Here is an 18291-nt window from a genome sequence, read left to right as displayed (position 1 = left end):
ATCCAGATTGTGGCTATATGGGTATTCACTGCAAAGTTCTTTCAATTATTCATTAAGTTTGACAATTTTTATCATAAAATGTGGGAGGGAAAATCCCGATGCTGGTATTTTATGCTCAAATTGATTAAATCAGTATCCTTCCTAAGCTAAAGCTTCTCCCATTGGAGCAACGCACGTTTCTTTGTCCAAGGTAGCAGTTTAAAATTTTTTTGAGTATAGCTGATTCACAGCGTTGTTAGTTTCAGGCGTTCAGCAAAGTGAATCAGTTTTTCCTACAAGGTAGCAGTTTTTAAGTGGATCACGTGGACATTCTGGGGAAGCGGTGACACAAGGGGAGATTGTTGGCTTTTTTATGCCTGACAATGAATTTACTGGGCTGGAATCTTCCAACAGGTAATGAGAATGTGAAAGGCGTAGGTGGTGCACCTGGGCGTCACTGCTGTCGGAACTGCCCCGCCTTTCAGCTGCGGGCATGGGGGCCCCGCGGCTGCGCCCTCTTCTCTGGGCACAGGACCGGGGCCCTCTCTGCAGAGCGTCTACTTGCTTCCACCACCAGGGGGAGCTGTCATCCCAGCAGTTTCGGAAGCGCTCGCACTATTGGAACACCGCTGGGAGAGCGTCTCTGTGTCCCCCGAGGGGATTACAGGGCTGCTCCCACCATGCCTTGCTTCCCCTGTTAAACCATCGCTCCCAGGGGACTGAGCCTGCGGGCCTTGGACGCTCCTTCCGGATCTGCACGCTCGCTGACTCAACACACCTCCCCGCTCCCCTTGTCCTCCAACTTGACCGATGGCACCGTGGGATCCGTGGCCAGCAAAGCCCCCTCGAGTGTCACCTCTTCCGGGGACGTCCCCCGTTCTCCTGGCTCGCCGTCTCCCCTGGGCCCGCCCCTGGGTGCTATTTCTCCTCCCCTCACACTCTGGCAGTGCAGAATCCCGAAGGGCTCAGGATCCTTTCTGCCTCCAAGGCATTTCTCGTCCTTCTCATTCAAAACAGCCGTGCGGCCTTCTGTCCACCTGCTGGTCAGCTCCTTCACTGAGGACGCAGGCTGCCGGCTCAGTCTCCTCCTCCTCCTGTCTTAGTGTCCATGACCCACGTGGACGGACCATCTTGACCCCCTGGTCTCTCGCGGCCTTGCTTGCCTCACCTCCAGTGACCTTTCCAACACTCCCACCCAGCGCCCCCTTCCTGTGCTCACATCCGGGACCCCGGACTTCATCTGGAAAAGAGACCCAAGCACCCCCACCTCACCTGGCTCTAGCGCCGCCCCCCGCCCCAGCCTCATGCAGAGCTCGCCTGGTCTCAGGGAAGGGCTCCCTGCCTTACTCGCCGCCCCTCCCTCCCCTCGCTCCTGCCCTTGGCCCCGCCCCTGGGCAGACCCCAGCGTGGCTGGCACACACCGGCAGGCGTGCTCGCCTACCCTCTGCCTGACTTCACCCCTCCTGCTCTCTCGCGGGTGGGCTGCCCGCCGTCCCACCTGCGTCCCCGCTGCGGCTGAGCGACACCCACGTCTCCGCCTTCACCAGGAAACCGGGAGCCAGCGCGGAGCTCTGCGACCGTCCTCCCCCCGTCTGCCCGCTGATCGCGCCTTCTCCTCCCGGAAGCCAGCTGCCCCCAGCTCCGGGGCCCACCCCTTCTCGCTGCTCAAGCTTGTCACTCTTACTGGATCCCTGTTTTCTAATTAGCAGGAAGTTATCTCTAGAGGGTGGAGAACTGGCCCGAGAGCTGGGGACCCAAATGGCACTGAAGTTTTCGACTTGCCGCCTGGCTAAGGTCGGGCGTGAGGGGGCCTCGCCTCAGCGCACAGTCTTTCGGGTGGCCGTGGTCTTCGGTCCGCGCGTGTCCCCCTCGGGTTGTCTTCCTGGAATGAATGAACTCTGACGCAGAACAGCATCTCAAAGCTCTCCCAGCCAGGCATGTCCTCATCCGCCCACCCCTGCCCCCTCCTGGCCCAGATATTCCCTGCCCCAGATGAGGCAACGGACACCCCTGTGTCCACGGAGGGCATACCTGAGATAATGCAGCCAGAGCTCCTGGCACTCTGGTGATGCTCGCTGCCCTGGGACGGTCCTCACAGGTGTGTAGAGGGCACGCCTGCGGATGCTCTCCACCATCACTGCACCTGGGGAGGTGGAGGCCCCTGTGTCCTCCCTTGGGGAGGGGGGCAGGGCAGGCGACCAGAAACCCCACAGAATATTGCCCACCAGCCGGTGTTGGGGGCATGGGGGTAACAGGCTAGGTCCATCTAGCACAGCAGCGTTGTTAAAGCCAGGAGCTGCCTGGAAACAGGAACACCGTGGGGCCCACAGGGCTTGTATTTGTGTCCATTAAAACACCTGCACCCAAAACAACGCAGGCGTTTCAGAACACGTGTGAATTCAGGTGTGCGTGTGGCACCCGTCAGAGTGGGTATATGTGGAAGCGGGACTTGGGGATGACAGATGCAGGGAGACAAGTGCCAATGTGGGCGGTGGGCTGGAGAGTGGGGTACCCTCGGCCCTCTCGGCTGAACCCCCTACACCTAACCCAGCAAGGTGACCTCACCTGTGCCTCTGGCTCCAGTCTCCCCTATGCAGTCCGGACCCGGGTGCAGCCCATAGATCCATACTCTCCTGGGCTGCATAGCCCCTCAGAAACACGTGTCTGTTGGTAAAAGCTGAGAGGCCACTCCTTGCTGGGACCCTAACTGAGGTCCCAACCATTGGAAAACAAGAAGGCTCCAGTATGCACCACCCGCTGGCGCGTTCCTGTTCCCGGTGACACCTAGGACCCTGTCTGGCCCTCAAGCTCCTGGGGTCTGGCCGGCCTAGCCTTGAGGACCTGCACACACTGTGTGTGCTGTGCACGTTAGGGACACCTTGGGGGACGGTATCGGTCCTCCTGCCTGGGACACGAGGGGGCCTGAGGGGCTGGTCTCTTAAGGCCAGGAGTCCCGACGACAACAGTGAGCTGGGACTGGGAGGCCTGGGGGAGTCCTGATCCCTCCTGTCTGCAAAGTGACTGATTCCAGAGCTACTGGGGCGAGGAGTTGGAAAGAGACACACACGGTCAGGGGGCTCTCGAGGGCCTGGTGGGGCCACCCCACTGCCCATGACCTGCCAAAGGCGGCAGGAGGGGACGGGGCCCCAGAGGCGGAGCCAGGGTCAGCGGAGGAGCTGGGGGCGTGTCACGGTGGAGGGGCCCTCACCGAAGGCAGACCTGTCCCCTTGGCCCTTGTGAGGATGCGGGAGGGTTGCTCTCCTTTTATGCAGAAGGACCCCCGGATTAGAAGTTCTCGTGAGAATGTCGTTTACACAGACGCCAGTTTGCAGGTAAGAACTTCCATGTTCATGGCCGTGGGTGGGGCACACATCCCACCGTTTCACAGAGTGAATCAGGAATTTGGAAAATCTCTCTCACTTTTGTACAAAGCTCAAAAGGTTCCCTCTACAGAAACTTGCAGTTGAAAAAGAAGGCAAGTTGCCAAGGCGGCAGGGGAGGGACGGAGTGGGAGTTTGGGGTGAGCAAATGCAAACTGTTATATATAGAATGGATTAAAAAAAAAACAAGGTCCTGCTGTAGAGCGCAGTCTCAATATCTTGTGAAAAACCACAGTGGAAAAGAATATGAAAAAGATTATATATATATATGTATAACTGAGTCACTTTGTTGTACAGCAGAAATTAATACAACCTTGTAAATCAACTATACTTCAATAAGTTTTTTTAAAAAAGAAGGCAGAAGTCTGATCTGTTTCTTGCAGGTGAATTAGTTGCTTCTCATCCTGTAGTATTTACAGAATAGGGATGACGAGCTGAGGGGGAAGGAGAGAAAAATAACCTCTTAAAAAAGAGATGTTTTTAGGGACAAAAAGGAAACTGTATTAATTAAGGTTCTCCAGAGAAACAGAACCTATATGTATATACACATACCCTGTGATCCAGTGAAGTTGATACATATAATTAACCACCACGAAAATCTCCTTCCTACCTGCTAAGAAAGACAAGATGCTCTTTTAAAAGGAGCAGACACAGATGATGAGGGACCTCTGGGTGCCGAGCCTGGGTACCTCGAGCGGCTGCATAGGAAGGCTTCTGGGTATGGACCAAGTGGGTCCTTCTGGAACCTTCTAGGAACTGTTCCTCTCAACCTACGGTCTAGCACAGCTTTGCATTGGAAAGCACACAGCATGCTTTGCTGGGATTCTAATAGAATCAGAAAGCAGAAATGTTTGGTTTTTCTTAAGCTGAAATTTAAGATGTTTCCCAGGGTTTATTTACATAGCAGTTTATTTAGTAATAATTTGTAGCCACCAATGGTAATATTATTATTATTTTAAATCCTTTCTAATGGGTTGACCATGAATAGCCAGCCTTGTGTTGGCTCATGGTGGAAAATCAGGCCAGGCCAAGGTGGGGCACCCACATTTTGGGGTTCTTCTTCCCATATGAGGCCAAATGCTGCCTACACAGACCCCATGGAAGAAACTGCTTCTGAGGCTGGGGTCAAACTCACCTCCACCCTGGGGTCCAGGCCTCACAGGTGCTATGGCAGGACCTGGCCATCCCCTCTGGGCCTAATGACCCAAGTGGTGGGCTGCTTTGCAAGTATTTGGGACAAAAGACCAATTGTCCACATCCCCCAGCCCCAGAAGATGCAACCAGAGACAGCCAGGAAGCAAGACAGACCACGTCGATCCCTGAGCCTGAGAGCCAGCTGGCCCGACTGAGTGCCTGGCTGCCTCATGAGAGAAGAGGGAGTGGCCGGCCCTGTGCTCTGCCTGTTACATCCGAGTGGGAGGAGGAGGACAGGGCCAAGGAGGAGTGTTGGCCGGGCCCCATCGCTGAGTCTCAACGCTCCCTAGGTTCATCGGCATCACAGGGCAAAGGAGAGAGGCAAGTCCTGGGGACGTGTGAGCCCTTAGATGACAGTGACCTTCCCACTAGCGAAAGGGCTCCAAACTGGCCCTGGACTCTGACCCCTCCTCCCTGGCTCACAGATGGGGGCTGGGGTCAAGTCAGGAGAGCTTCCTGAGTGAGCTTTCGCCCCAGAAGACACGCAAAAGCCAGGTGAGAATATGTTTGCAAAACTGCTTAATAAGGACTTTGCCTTCCAAGACAGGTGGTACAGGTTCAATCCCTGGTCAGGGAGCTAAGATGCCTCAAGGCCAGAGGCATCATAAAACCAGAACATAAAACAGAAACAAGATTGCTGTTGTTCAGTTGCTAAGTCAGGTCTGACTCTTGGCGACCCCATGGGCTACAGCATGCCAGGCTCCTCTGTCCTTCCCTAACTTCCAGAGTTTGCTCAAATTCATGTCCATTGAGTATCTCACCATTTCATCCTCTGTCACCCTCTTCTCCCGTCCTCAATCTCTCCCAGCATCAGGACCTTTTCCAGTGTGTCGGCTCTTTGCATCAGGTGATCAAAGTACTGGAGCTTCAGCTTCAGCGTCAATCCTTCCAATGAGTATTCAGGGTTGATTTCCTTTCGGATTGACTGGTTTGATCTCCCTGCAGTCCAAGAATTCTCCAGCACTACAATTAGAAAGCATCAATCCTTTGGGGCTCAGCCTTTTTTATGGTCCAGCTCTCACATCTGTACATGACTACTGCAAAAACCATAGCTTTGACTAGACAGACGTTTGTCAGCCAAGTGATGTCTGCTTTTTAATATTCTGTCTAGATTGTCAACAAGATTGTAACAAATTCAATGAAGACTTTGAAAACGGTCCACATCAAAGAAAAAAAAATCTTTAAAAAACAAACAAAAAAACCCCTGTTATATAAATCATGAAGTGCAACATATTCAAAGGATATAATTTTAAGAGAGGTAGAGGAGAACTGTGGCTTAAATCCAGGGAAGTTTCCGGAATCAGATCTCTCTTGCCTGGATCCTGATTGTGGAGGATGCTGCTTAGGAGATGTGGAGAATACTTCTTTCAGTCTAGTAGAAGCAGGTTGGGATTTCTGTAGCGGTTTTCCTAGACCAGGCGGGTAGAGTCCTTTATCTGAAAAGGCCTCTGGTTACAGTGGAATTGCCTCATCTGGTGCCCCTGGAGACAGAGACAGCTTGGCCGAGAGCTTGCTTTCCACTCCACCTCACACTAGCAGGAAACAGAAGCTCCTAAGACCTTAAAGGAAACCACGGCAGCCATAAACTCTGTTTACAGCCTTCGAGGGCCCAAGAGAAATGCTGAGAAAAATGAGTTGCTGAAAGAACCAGATAGTTCTTCTTCTTTTTTTTTTTTTTTACCTGAAAATAAAAACTCACCACTGAATCATAAACGGGCTGACCTCGAGGCCTCCAGCCGGAAGGGTTGCTGAGGGCCTGCAGGCAGCGGCCGGGGTCGGGGGGGCAGTTTCTCTTCTCGCCAGGACCCCGGCTTGCTTGGGGTGCACGCGGGGCTTCCTGTCTCACCCACGTCCAGCCGTGCCCACCTCCACCTTCTTCCCGGCGGGTCTCGCGTCCTCCTTTCTGACAATGCTTCCCTGGACCGCTCCCTTTCCTTTTTGACGAAATGTGTTTCTCCATTTGCCCACTTCCTTTCTGCTTCCTAGGAGTGTTGACCGATGCACCGAAGTGATAACATCACATAAAACATGCCAGAAAGTGCCTGAGCACAGAGAAGCCGACACCCCCGCCCCCAGACTGGCAACCCCAGGCGCTGTGGCTGAAGAAAGGTGGGCTGCAGCTCCGGGTCTGGATGACCCACAGGGGCCTGGGGGTTGGGGCAGCTCCAGGGAGCACTGGGCTGGGTCACCGGCAGCGGGAGTCAGAGCAGCCCGAGGCAGGACCTGCTGGTGACCACCACACCCTCCTCCCCCAGGAGCTCAGGGCCCAGATGGGCAGAGAGGTGGGCAGAGGGCACTTAGCAGAGATCAGGGTGAGGGGGCTGTGGGGACAGAGGGAGTCTGACACCCTAGGGGCAGCCCGCATCCAGGGTGCTGGGGGCTCAGAGCTGCTCCAGAACCCTCCTCATAGCTGTGCTTCTCTCCCACACTCACCCCTGACCCCTGGTGGGAGCGGTGGATGAGGTCCTGACATGGATCCCCCCTCCCATCTGGGATGCCACTGGCGCTCACTTCACGGGACACCCACTCACCCGGCAGATGCTGTCTGAAGCCTTCGGGGTCGAGCAGAGGGTTTAGGCTCACCGACTCTGGGCGCCTCCACCACTGACAAGCTGGCAAGTTAGTTAAACTCTTTGTGCCTCCGTTTCCTCATCTGGTAATGGTTAAATGAGGTAATGTTTGTAAAGCATTTGGCTGACTGCCTGGCATACAGTAAACACGGTATGTGTGTTTGTTCAGTAAAGAAGCTGGGAGACCAGGGATGTCCCTGACCCCATGCAGCCTTCACGTCGGGGATGGGGACCAACGATAGACAGGTGAGCCGATAAGGGACAGAACTGCAGCGGCAGGAGGAGATTAAATCAGCAAGAGGACAGAGGGTGAGTAGCAGGTCGTGGAGCATTATTTTAACCAAGAAGGTCAAGGGAGGCCTTCCAGAGGAGGGGGCATCTGCATGGAGACCAAAATGATGAGCATGACCAGCAGCACAAAGATCAGAGCGTTGGATTCCAGGCAGTGGGCACAGCACATTCCAAGAGCCGGTGCGATGGGGAAGTCAGGCGGATGTGGCTGAGGCCCAGCGGGCACTGGGGGAAGTTATGTGTGAAAGAGGTTGAGAGAAGCAGGTTCCGCGGGGGCTGTTGGTCTTGGGAAGGGATCGGGGTTTTTTCTAATTGCAATAGGAGACTGGACTCACTTCCTTGGCTTCGCTGGTGGTTCAGCCGGAAAGAATCTCCCTGCCAATGCAGGTGACTTGAGTTCGATCCTCTGGGTCGGGAAGATCCCCTGGAGAAGGAAATGGCAACCCACTCCAGTATTCTTGCCTGGGAAATCCCACGGACAGAGGAGCCTGGCGGGCTACAGTCTACGGGGTCGCAAAAGAGTTGGACACGATTTAGACTAAACAACAACAATTCATTTCTTCGGGCTGTAGCCACAAAGTACCACAAACTTGGTGATTTAAGACAGGAACGTGTTCTCTCATAGTTGTGGAGGCCAGAAGTCCCAAATCAGGATATTGGCCACAGTCTCTGCAGAATCCAGTGGGGGGTCTTCCTCTGCCTTTCTAGCTTCTGAAGATGGGCCCAAGTGTTCCTTGGCTGTGGGTGCCTCCTTCCAGTCCCCATCTTCACCTGGTCTGTGTGTGGGGGTCTCTGTGTCTTCTTTGTATAAGGGCACTAATCATTGGAGTTACAATCTAAATCCAATGTGATAGGGTCTTGAGGTCTTTAACTTAAGTACATCTGCAAGACCCTATTTCCAACTAAGTTAACGTTCACAGATGCCCAGGGTTGGGGGTGTGTGTGTGTGCTCAGGCATGTCCAACTCTTTGCAACCCTGTGGACTGCAACCCACAGGGCTCCTCTGTCCACGGAATTATCCTGGCAAGAATACTGGAGTGGGTAGCCATCTCCTCCTCCAGGGGATTTTCCAACCCAGGGTTTGAACCTGCGTCTTCTGCTTTTATCAGGCAGATTCTTTACCACTGAGCCACCTGGGAAGGACTTGGACACAATTCAATGCACTCAGAGGCCACTGGACGTTTATGCGGAGGGGATCTATACGACCTGACTTCTGATTTAACAGGGTCGTGCTGGCTGCTGTGTGGAAAAGAGCACAAAGATGGGGAGACAAGTGATCGGGGCGGGGGGGTGGCTCTTGCAGGCAGCATGACCAGGGGTGATGGGTGAGCAGGAGAAAAAGCATTTTCCTATTGGACATAAACAATTTCATGGATCACCAACCTCAGATGAGGCCCCTCTGTGACTATGATGGGTCAAGACGGCAGCCAGACCCTTCCAAAATCACGTCCAAAGCAGACAAAACATGGACACCATCCAAACTGCAAAATCAGTCAAACACCCCCCATCCCAGCTAATGTGACTCTCTCTCTGTTTTACCCAATCACAAGTCCAGCTTCTCCCCATCCGTCTCACAGTCTAGATAAGAATTATTGAGATGCCCAATCAGAGCATCACCCTGACTCCTGACAGCACCCAATCCAGGGTGAAGCCTTGCTTCCCCGGACCCTCCCCCAGATGACACACCAGAAGCCCAAGTCCTGTGGCGTGATGGGCCCTGACTGAGATGCCCCATGTTCCCAGGCTGTGTTCAGCCTTGCCGCGTCGAATCAGGAACCAGGCCAACCTGGTTCGTCCACAGCGGCGCTCCTGGTGGTCTCTGGCTGAAGAGCAGGGGGTGCCCTCTGGGTGTGGGCTCAGCGCCCTGAGCTGGGTGTGATGCTGTGCTGCCGCCCTATTGAAATTCTTAATTGGTTTTGAACGCGGGGCTCTGTATGTTCATTTTTCACTGGGCCCTGAAAATTCTGTAGCTGGTTCTGCTGAAGAGTACTGATGGTGGCTGATGGCAGGGTCACTCGGGTGGAGAGTGTAAAGTGGGTGAGTTCAGGACTTCCCTGGCCAAAAAAGGAAAAGTGGAAAATTTTTAGGAAGAGGGAGAGAAACCTTGAGTTTGGGGCTGTGTACACTGTGCCCTTTATCAAAAGGGGAGACATTGGGTGGTGAGGTCCAGCAGGTTTGGGAGTGGGAAAGGGGGGCCAAGAGTCTCCATTTGGTGAAAATATACTTCTTATGCCTGGAGAATTCCATGGACTGTATAGTCCGTGGGGTCGCAAAGAGTCGGACACGACTGAGTGACTTTCACTTTCACACTTCTTACCGCACATTAGGAAACAGACATGCCCCAGGACAGCAAAGCCCAAGCACCGCAACCACTGAGCCTGCGCTCTAGAGCGCGTGAGCCACAGCTACCGCAGCCCCAGGGCTCCATGCCCTGGAGCCCGTGCTCCGCAGTGAGGGAAGCCACTGCCACGAGCGGCCCGAGCCCTGCAACTGGGGAGCAGCCCCATTCGCCGCAACTCGAGAAAAGCCCCCACGCCGCAGCCCGGCACAGCCAAAGACGAGTAAACAGATAAAACATCAAAATACGAGTATCAGAATGGCAATTTGGGGGGAAAAAAGAAAGATAACACTTGAAAAAAAAAAGGTGACTCAATACTGTACTGCCGTTTTGCAAGATATTACCATGGGGGACGGGGGGCAGGGGAGAAAGCATTGAGTATAGGGGACTTAGGGATCTTTCTGTAACATTTCTTAACTGTGCAAGAATCTACAACTATCTCAAAATTAGAAGTTTAATTAAAAATCAGTGACCCAGAAAATCAGGAGGAGGAGGGAACGCCAGGCAGCTCCGGGCAGGTGCTGCTCATTCGTATTCATCGGCTCTTAAATCTGCAAGGAGCTGGGGCGTGGCTGAAGGGGGGGTCCGTGGGGACAGTGGTGACAGCTGTGGTTCCTGAGTGTCCCTCTTGCTGTTCTCGAGGTGGGACTCATGGAGTGGAGAAGATCTCATCTCTCCAAGGCCCTGCCAAGGGCCGGGCATGGACTTGGTGGAGGAAAGTTCCATGAAGAAAGTGACTCAGGCGCTCAGTCCCTTTAGCTGGTTCAGGTCCCCGCAGCAGGGGGTCAGACATGGGGAGTCTGGGGACCATGACTGGGAGCAGGGGCCAGAACGACCTGAGTCGGTCCCCACTTTTATGCCCCCATTAGCCAGGTTCGGGCTGCTTGAGGTGGGGGTAGTGAGCACCTCATCTTGATATTTGCAGATTTATTCACGGAATTCCCCACACATCTGGATGAGAATATACGACTTGCCCCCAGAGGAAATAGTTAAATGAATCGCTAAACCACAAAATGTTCCTGTAAAATTGCTTCCATATTTTATTAGACGCAGATGAGCATGAATTATTGTGAAGCCAACAGGAGGGTTTGCAAATTCAGTTCTTGCTTTTCCATAAACAACTCTTCCGTGTCTAGATAGTTATGGCAAGGTTTTAATGAATGTTGGCTTGTGATGGGACTGTTGAATAACTCATTTGTTTATCCATCCATCCACCCATCCAACATTTATTAGGCATCCACTGTATGCCAAGTGTGTGTCAGTTGCTCAGTCATGTCTGACTCTTTGAGACCCCATGGAAGGTAGCCCGCCAGGCTCCTCTGTCCATGGAATTCTCCAAGAATACTGGAGTGGGTTGCCACTCCCTTCTGCAGAGGATCTTCTCAACCCAGGGATTGAAGCTGGGTCTCCTGTATCACAGGTAGATTCTTTACCTTCTGAGCCACCCAGGTGATACCAGCTAGATTGCAGCTCAGGTATCGTTCTTGTTGACCTGCCTTCACCATCAGATGTACGAGGCTGTTGTGAGATGAGCCAGCCTGGGGCTTTACTGTCGTGGGAGGGACACCCTCCTGGGGGAGTGGGCTTTCTTTCGTGTATCTCAGGAGGCCACTGGCCACAGAGAAGAGGGAACATTTCCTCAACCTGATCGTGGTTGGAAATGCTAACTAATGTTAAATTATTCTTTCTTAAGATCTTCTCATTTGTGTCAAGGTGTGAAATTTCTTGGGGAAAAAATGGACACAGTTGAACAAGACTAGCTTTCAAGTTGAATGGATCTTACTGGTTTCTCACACTCCGTGGGGCTCTGTCAAATCGATCCTGGCAGGGCGGGCCACAGGGTCTGTTTCCACTCAGACTGCCCAGCACAAGGCTCTGAGAAGCTGGGGATAAGAGGAGAAGCATTCTTTGTTTCTCCTCCCTCGTTTGGCAGTTAAGCAACAAGGATGGCTTGTAAGATCCAGGAAACCAGGGGCACTGGGGACCCTTTCACCATGCTCCCTTCACCCCCTAAAGACAGGTGTAGGGGTTTATCTCTGCTGCCTTGGCCTGAGCTGTGGGTGGGAACATGGTCACCATTGACAGAGGGCTGGGCTCACCCCACTGGGACCCTGGGCTTGGAGGGCTGTCCGTGGCTCTGCAAGCTGACACTCTGGTGGGGGGGGTGGGGCATGGAGTCTGCCTTGAGAAAGACTTCTTGAAGAAAAAGCAAGAGGTAGAGGACTTTCCTGGTGGTCCAGCAGTTAGGAATCCACCTGCCAATGCAGGGGACACAGGATCAACCCGTGGTCCGGAAAGATCCCACATGCCTTGGGGCAGCTGAGCCCGTGTGCCACAGTATTGCAGCCCGCGTGCCCTCGACCCTCTGCTCTGCAACCAGCGGAGCTCCTGCAGTGAGAAGCCTGTCCCCAGCAGCCGAAGGGAGCCCCCGCTCGCCGTAGCTAGAGGAGAGCCCGAAAGCAGCAGCAAGGGCCCAGCACAGCCAAAGATAAGTAATAAATAAAGGAATTTTAAAAGGCCAGAGTGGGGAAGGGCGCCCAGTGGCATCGCCTCTGCTGCGCGGGTGATGTCTGGGGTTCTCACATAGCTTGCATGGCGCCTGAGCAAAGGAGTCCCTCTTGCCCCCAGTGTGTGGGCAGAGAGATGGCCCCGCGAGTCCAGGAACACATCCAAGATCACCCAGTGGAACTTACCATCCTTCCTCCGTACCACGGCTTCCCAGACAGGGGCTCTGTGTGTCGACCTCTTCCCAAGGCAAACATTGCTGGAAAACCAAGGATTGGGCATGTCAGTGAGGAGGTCCCTGGGCAGGGCGGGGTGCCCTTCACTGCACCTGTCCGCAGGTGAGGTCAGTTGAGAGTGACCTGGAAACGTCTAGAAGCATCACCTTCCATCTGAAGACTACGGTTCATGATCAGGCCTGGCAGACACACGTACTCTCCTCTCCATTCCAAGTAGTGGGCGACAGGGTTGCTGAGACATTCAGGAAACAGAGGTGGTTAGAAACAGGAATTTGGACAAATTGCTCCTGAAATCCAGAGGGCCTGGGGAGGCGGTGTGGGAGGAGGGGATGTCTGGTTCTTAGGAGTCAAGAGCTCAGCAGCAGCCCTTTTGGTTCAACCTTGGAAATTCATACTGAAAAGGGGGGGCTCCCTCCTCCCTCCGTCTTTTGTTCTGTTCAGGCCTCAGTGGACTGGATGAGGCCCATCTGCTCTGGGGAGGACCATCGGCTGGACGAACACCCAGGAGGAGTGTTTAATCTGGGGATCTCCTCAGCCACTCAAGTGGACGCATTAGATAACCACCACTGCTTTCTTCCTTTCATTCATGAAATTAGAGGCATGGTCTTTGATAGCTCAGTTTATTTCCTGGGGGAGGGGAGGAAACACAGAGCTACTGGGGCCTAGGCTAGGGTGGAATTCTTGGAGTAAGGCGTGGACAGAGGAGTTTCCCTGGTGGCTTGGATGGTAAAAAAAAAAAAAAAAAAAATCCGCCTCCGATGCAGGAGACCCAGGTTCGATCCCAGGGTCAGGAAGATCCCCTGGAGGAGGAAATGGCAGCCCACTCCAGTATTCTTGCCTGGAGAATCCCATGGACAAAGGAACCCGGTTGCAAAGAGACAGACACGACTGAGCAACTAACACTTTCCACACTTTCAGAGGAGCCAGGACAGCTCTTGGGGATGAGGGATTGAAGTCGAAACACAGGAAAGGGTAAATGAAGATGCATTCATGTGTGACATTCTTTGAGGGTCACAAGCAAAGGTCAGAATATCTTTTGATAGTTTGTTTCTTGGAATGTGCTTCGAGGTAGGATGATGGGATTAATTTAGATACTTTTTTTTAAGTTTTAAAAAAGTTTTTTTTTTTTTTTTTTTGCCGTGGACCATTTTTTAAAGTCTTTATCAAATTTGTTACATTGCTTTTGTGTTATGTTTTGCTGTTCTGGCTGAGAGGCATGCGGGATTAGCTCCCCAACCAACCATAGAAATGTAGCCCCTGCACTGGAAGGCAGAGCCTTAACCACCCGACGGCCAGGGAAGTCCTTCATTTGGATGCATTTGGAGAGTGGCCATCAGAATTTGAGAATTCAGGTATTGTGTTCAATTGTACCTCCTATTAAAATAATCACTCAAGATCTGAGCTCTGTGTAATAAAGGATATGATTGGTTCCTGGCAGGGAGCTTGGAAACCTTGGGAACTTCCTGAATGATAGGAGTGCCTGTTATTTCTCAGGGGCTCCTAGGGTCACACCTAGGTTTACGATGGGGGTGGCCACGCCACAGAGACCAACCCTATGACTAGCAGGCTGGGTCCTTGAGCCAGGTGATGTCAACATGTTTCGATCTGAATGTTTGTGTTTCCCTCAAATTCACATGTTGAACTTCTAACCCCTAACCTGATGGTATTAGGAGATGGGCCCTTTGGGAGGTGATCAGGTCAGGAGGGTAGAGGTCTCACGAATGGAACTGCACCCTTATAAAAGAGGCCCCAGGGAGTGTCCTAGGCTCCCTGGCCACATGAGGACACCGTGGAAAGATGGCCATCTGTGAACCAGGAAGTGAGCTTTCAGCAGACACTGAATCGCCTGGTGACATGATCCCACACTTTTTAGTCTCCAGAACTGTGAGAAGTAAATGTTTGTTGTTTCTGAGCCACCCAGTGTATGGTGTTATAGACTGTTGTTACAGCCACCCAGTCTATAACAAAATGTAGACTTACAGTTTATATATATATAGTCTGTATTTTGTTTCAGTAGCAAGAATGGAGCCAGGCACAGCCCGCACTTTGGGGATGGGTGGGGGAGGAGGGTTGGAGAGTGAGTTCAATCACATGGCCAGGGACTCAACTAGTCATACTTACAATGAAACTCCGATAAAAGCTCTGGCCCCTGACCTTGGTGGAGCTTCCTAATTGAATCCATGGGTATGCAGGAGGCTGACACATTCAGATTTTATGGTGAGAGGGTGCAGAAGACCCTCCCAGAACCTCGCCCCGGGGCCTCTTCATTTGGCTGGTCTTGACCTGCATCCTTTATAATAAAACTGTAACCAGAAGGATGGGAGTCCCTGGCGGTAAAAGAATCTGCCTGCCAATGCAGGAGACATGGGTTTGATCCCTGGGTTGGGAAGATCCTCTGGAGAAGGAAATGGCAGCCCACTCCAGTACTCTTGCCTGGGAAATCCCATGGACAGAGGAGCCTAGAGGGCTACTGTTCATGGGGTCACTTAGCAACTAACCAACAACAAAAACCAGAAGGACAGCCCTTACCAGCAAACTGTTGAGACTGATGGGGGTTGGGAAAACCTTCCAGATTTGTGGGCAGAATTGTGGGTGTGGCTGGTGTCTGAAGTGGGGGCAGTCTTGCTGGGAACCCTGCCCTTGAACCTGTGAAGTCTCTGCTAGCTCCAGGCGGTTAGAGTCAGAAATGTGCTGTGCTAACTGCAGAGACAAGAGACCACCACACCTTACTGCACCTCTCTTAACAAGAAAAATCTCTCAAGAGCGGATTTTGTGTCAGGCGAGGCGGTGGGTTCCACACATCCCACCTAACTGTTGAATGTCATGTTACTAAAGGGATTCGTGAAGCTTAGAATATCGCTAGTGTCAAAGGGGCGACACTGAAAAACACACTGAGATCGGAATTACTATTTTTAGGCGGGTGCACAGATTTGGAGGACCAGATTTTCACATAAATTCATTAAAACAAGGAAGTCTAAATGCTTCGTGAAGTGAAGGGCTGCAGAGTAATTCTCAGCCTCGCTTTAAGAGGTATTCAGTTGGAGAAGACTTGGAAAGGATGCTGGCGGCTGACAACCTTGCCCTATCCTGAGGTCTTCTGGGATGTGTCAGTTTGCTGACTGCTAGGCCGGGGTACACTGTTGGCTGCCACTTTGGGGTGCGCTCGGGGCACAGTCTACCAAGAGCAGGAGGATGGGCTTAGGGATATCCTGGTCCTCACGGGCCCAGAAGGGAACAGGTGGACGAAGTTCTGTGTGGTCCAACGTTGATGTGCTCCTGGCCTGGAAGCGAGGCCCCCTGTCTGCAGGGTGGACAGTCACTCTTGTAAGGACACTCTCCCTGGACCGGCGCCTCCTGTGATTCAGCTGATCTCAACTCTAACCTTAATAAGCGAAGTGAAAGTCGCTCAGTCGTGTCTGGCTCTTTGTGACCCCATGGACTATACATGAATTCTCCAGGCCAGAACACTGGACTGGGTAGCCTTTCCCTTCTCCAGGGGATCTTTCCAACCCAGGGATTGAACCCAGGTCTCCCACCTTGCAGGCAGATTCTTTACCAGCTGAGCCACCAGGGAAGCCCAGTAATGACATCTGCAAAGACCCTGCTTCCAAATGAGGTCACCTTCTCAGGTGCTTGGTGGAGATGAACTTTGTGGGGACACCAGCCGACCCATTACATCCTCTAAATGTCTATCAATCGGTAGACAGATCAAGGGAATCAGAAGAGGCCCACTGTCTGCGTTATCACAGCAGAGCTGGGCTGGGAGTGAGGTTATCTCAACGGGAAGACAGAACATTTATAAACTCCTGAGACTATCCCCAAGCACAGGAGCTCCAAGGCCACTGCCCCCTCTACTCTGAAGGATCTGCTGGACATCCTTCTCTATTTCTGTTGTCCTCAGCTCTTCAGGAAGAAGCCGAATCCTTTATTTATGGTCTAAAGAGATGACCTGAGCAAGGACTAATGGGTTAAGCCCAGGGACAAGATGACAGTTCTCTTCTGCCTTCTCAGTCCCAGCAAAGGCTCTAAGTAGAGACCAGGATGCTCTGGGCTGGAGCAGAGGGCTGGACGGGGCCCAGGTCCATCCCACCCTAAAACCATCTAGAGCCCCAAGCAGAGAACAACGCTGCTGCATAAGCAAGGTTAGGGTATTGTATTTCAAAGGGCAAATGGTTTCTGTCTCCAGGCAACTTGTAATTCTTTTGTTCAAAGAATAAAAGCACAGTTGGAGACCAGAGAGGGGTATCAGGACTCTAAGAGTTCCGAAATCAGAGGGGGTTCCTGGCTCTCTGCCTAACTTCCTCTGCCGACCCCGCTATTGACGCCAGCTGGGCCTGTGGGCGGGGTCTGGTCTGCACCAACACACGGGCAGAGCCAGAGCGGAACTCGGGTCTGCCCTGCCCTGACCCTGGATATGGCTCCCTCTCAGTGCTTCACTTGCCTCACTCCCCTTGCAGGGGAAGGGTGGGGTGGGGGTTCTTACCTTTGCTCTCTGCCTCTCTGATTGGTCCGGCCTGCAGGTCCCCTCTTTGCTGGCTGGCTGTCTGTGTCCGGGAGGCAGGCTGGTGGCTGTCAACAAGAAGCATCAGGATTCAGCCAGGCCATGGCTCACCTGGCGAGTGGGGCAGGTTTTTTTCCCCCTGCTCTCCTGGCTTTGCAGAAGGGCTGTTCCCTGGAGGACAGTGTGGGTGACCCTGGAGACAGGAGGGAGAGGAGCTCAGGATTGCAGATCTTGAACCAGGGCCAATCTGAGGAGAAGTCGGAGGGTTTGAGGGGTCATGGACAATCTCCCATGGAGTCCCCACAGCCAGCCCAGGGCACAAGAGGGCCAGGGTGGGGGCGAGGGTGGAGGGCCCAGTCTAGCCTTGAAGAGCGTCTGCCGCAAGGAGGATTAAATAATGAAACACTGCAGCTACTTACAGAACCTCTGTCCGAAGGGTGCTTGTGAATTCTCTTTGATTTCTCCTTTGCACCCATGGAGTGTCTGCCTCCTGTGTTCCCACTTGCTGGGGACCTGAGACTCCAGACTGGCCTAGAGTTTGATTCTTGGTCGAGCAGGCTGCCCCAGAGGCAGAAAACATCCAGACTTCCCGGGCCCCCAGTGCACCCCAGCCAGTCGGGATTGCTGGAGTTGCCGCTGGGATGCCCCGTGCCCCCCTCCAACCCGGCCCCCCCAGGCACGTGAGCCATTCTCTAGGGGGTGTCACAGACAACCCCAGTGAGGAAAAGAGAAACCTCCTGGGTATTTTTTTTTTTTTTTTTAACAAAGAGTGAACTTGTTAGTTACTCAGTTGACAAGAGAGTAGAGAAGCTAAAAGGTAAAATAAGGCAACTCAGGGATTAACAACACAGGAAGCTGCAAGCAGCCCCGGGGCTGGAGAGGCTGAGGGAGGAAGCGGCTTTACTGGAGCCTGGATCTGGAGCCTTGCGGTGGAAGGTGGAGTCGTGGCCAGGGCCAGGAGGAGGGAACTGAGCACCCGGAGCCAGAGAGGTGGTGGAAAAGGAGGCGTGCAGGGGGCGGGGACAGACCCTGGCTTCTTTCATCCTTCATCCCAGTTTTTAAAAATTTGGGTAAAATACACATAACATAGAATCTACCATCTTGACCATCTTTAGGGGTACAGTTCAGAGGTATTAAGTACGTCTACACTGTGGTGCAACCGTGACCCGATCCATCTCCTGGCCCTTTTCTTCTTGCACAACTAAACTTTCCCCGTTAAACAGCATCAGTGCCTCAGCCCTCCACAACCCCCCTTACTTTAGATACTTCACACAAATGATCATATTTACACTGCGGC

The 18291-nt window shown here is 52.9% G+C and overlaps 1 long non-coding RNA gene across 1 annotated transcript; it reads right to left on the bottom strand.

Moving 5' to 3' along the window:
- Positions 1–1378: 1378 nt before the first annotated feature.
- On the bottom strand, positions 1379–7159 carry LOC132658534 (uncharacterized). The gene is made up of 3 exons (XR_009598331.1): positions 7085–7159; positions 2011–6535; positions 1379–1861 (listed from the first exon to the last, which is right to left on the bottom strand). It is a non-coding gene; the product is annotated as an uncharacterized LOC132658534 (long non-coding RNA).
- Positions 7160–18291: the final 11132 nt, after the last annotated feature.

This window comes from Ovis aries, chromosome 24, assembly GCF_016772045.2.
Source record: "Ovis aries strain OAR_USU_Benz2616 breed Rambouillet chromosome 24, ARS-UI_Ramb_v3.0, whole genome shotgun sequence".
Lineage (NCBI taxonomy): Eukaryota > Metazoa > Chordata > Mammalia > Artiodactyla > Bovidae > Ovis > Ovis aries.
The sequence above is the reverse complement of the archived record's forward strand: the minus strand, read 5'-3'. Positions and strand labels throughout refer to the sequence as shown.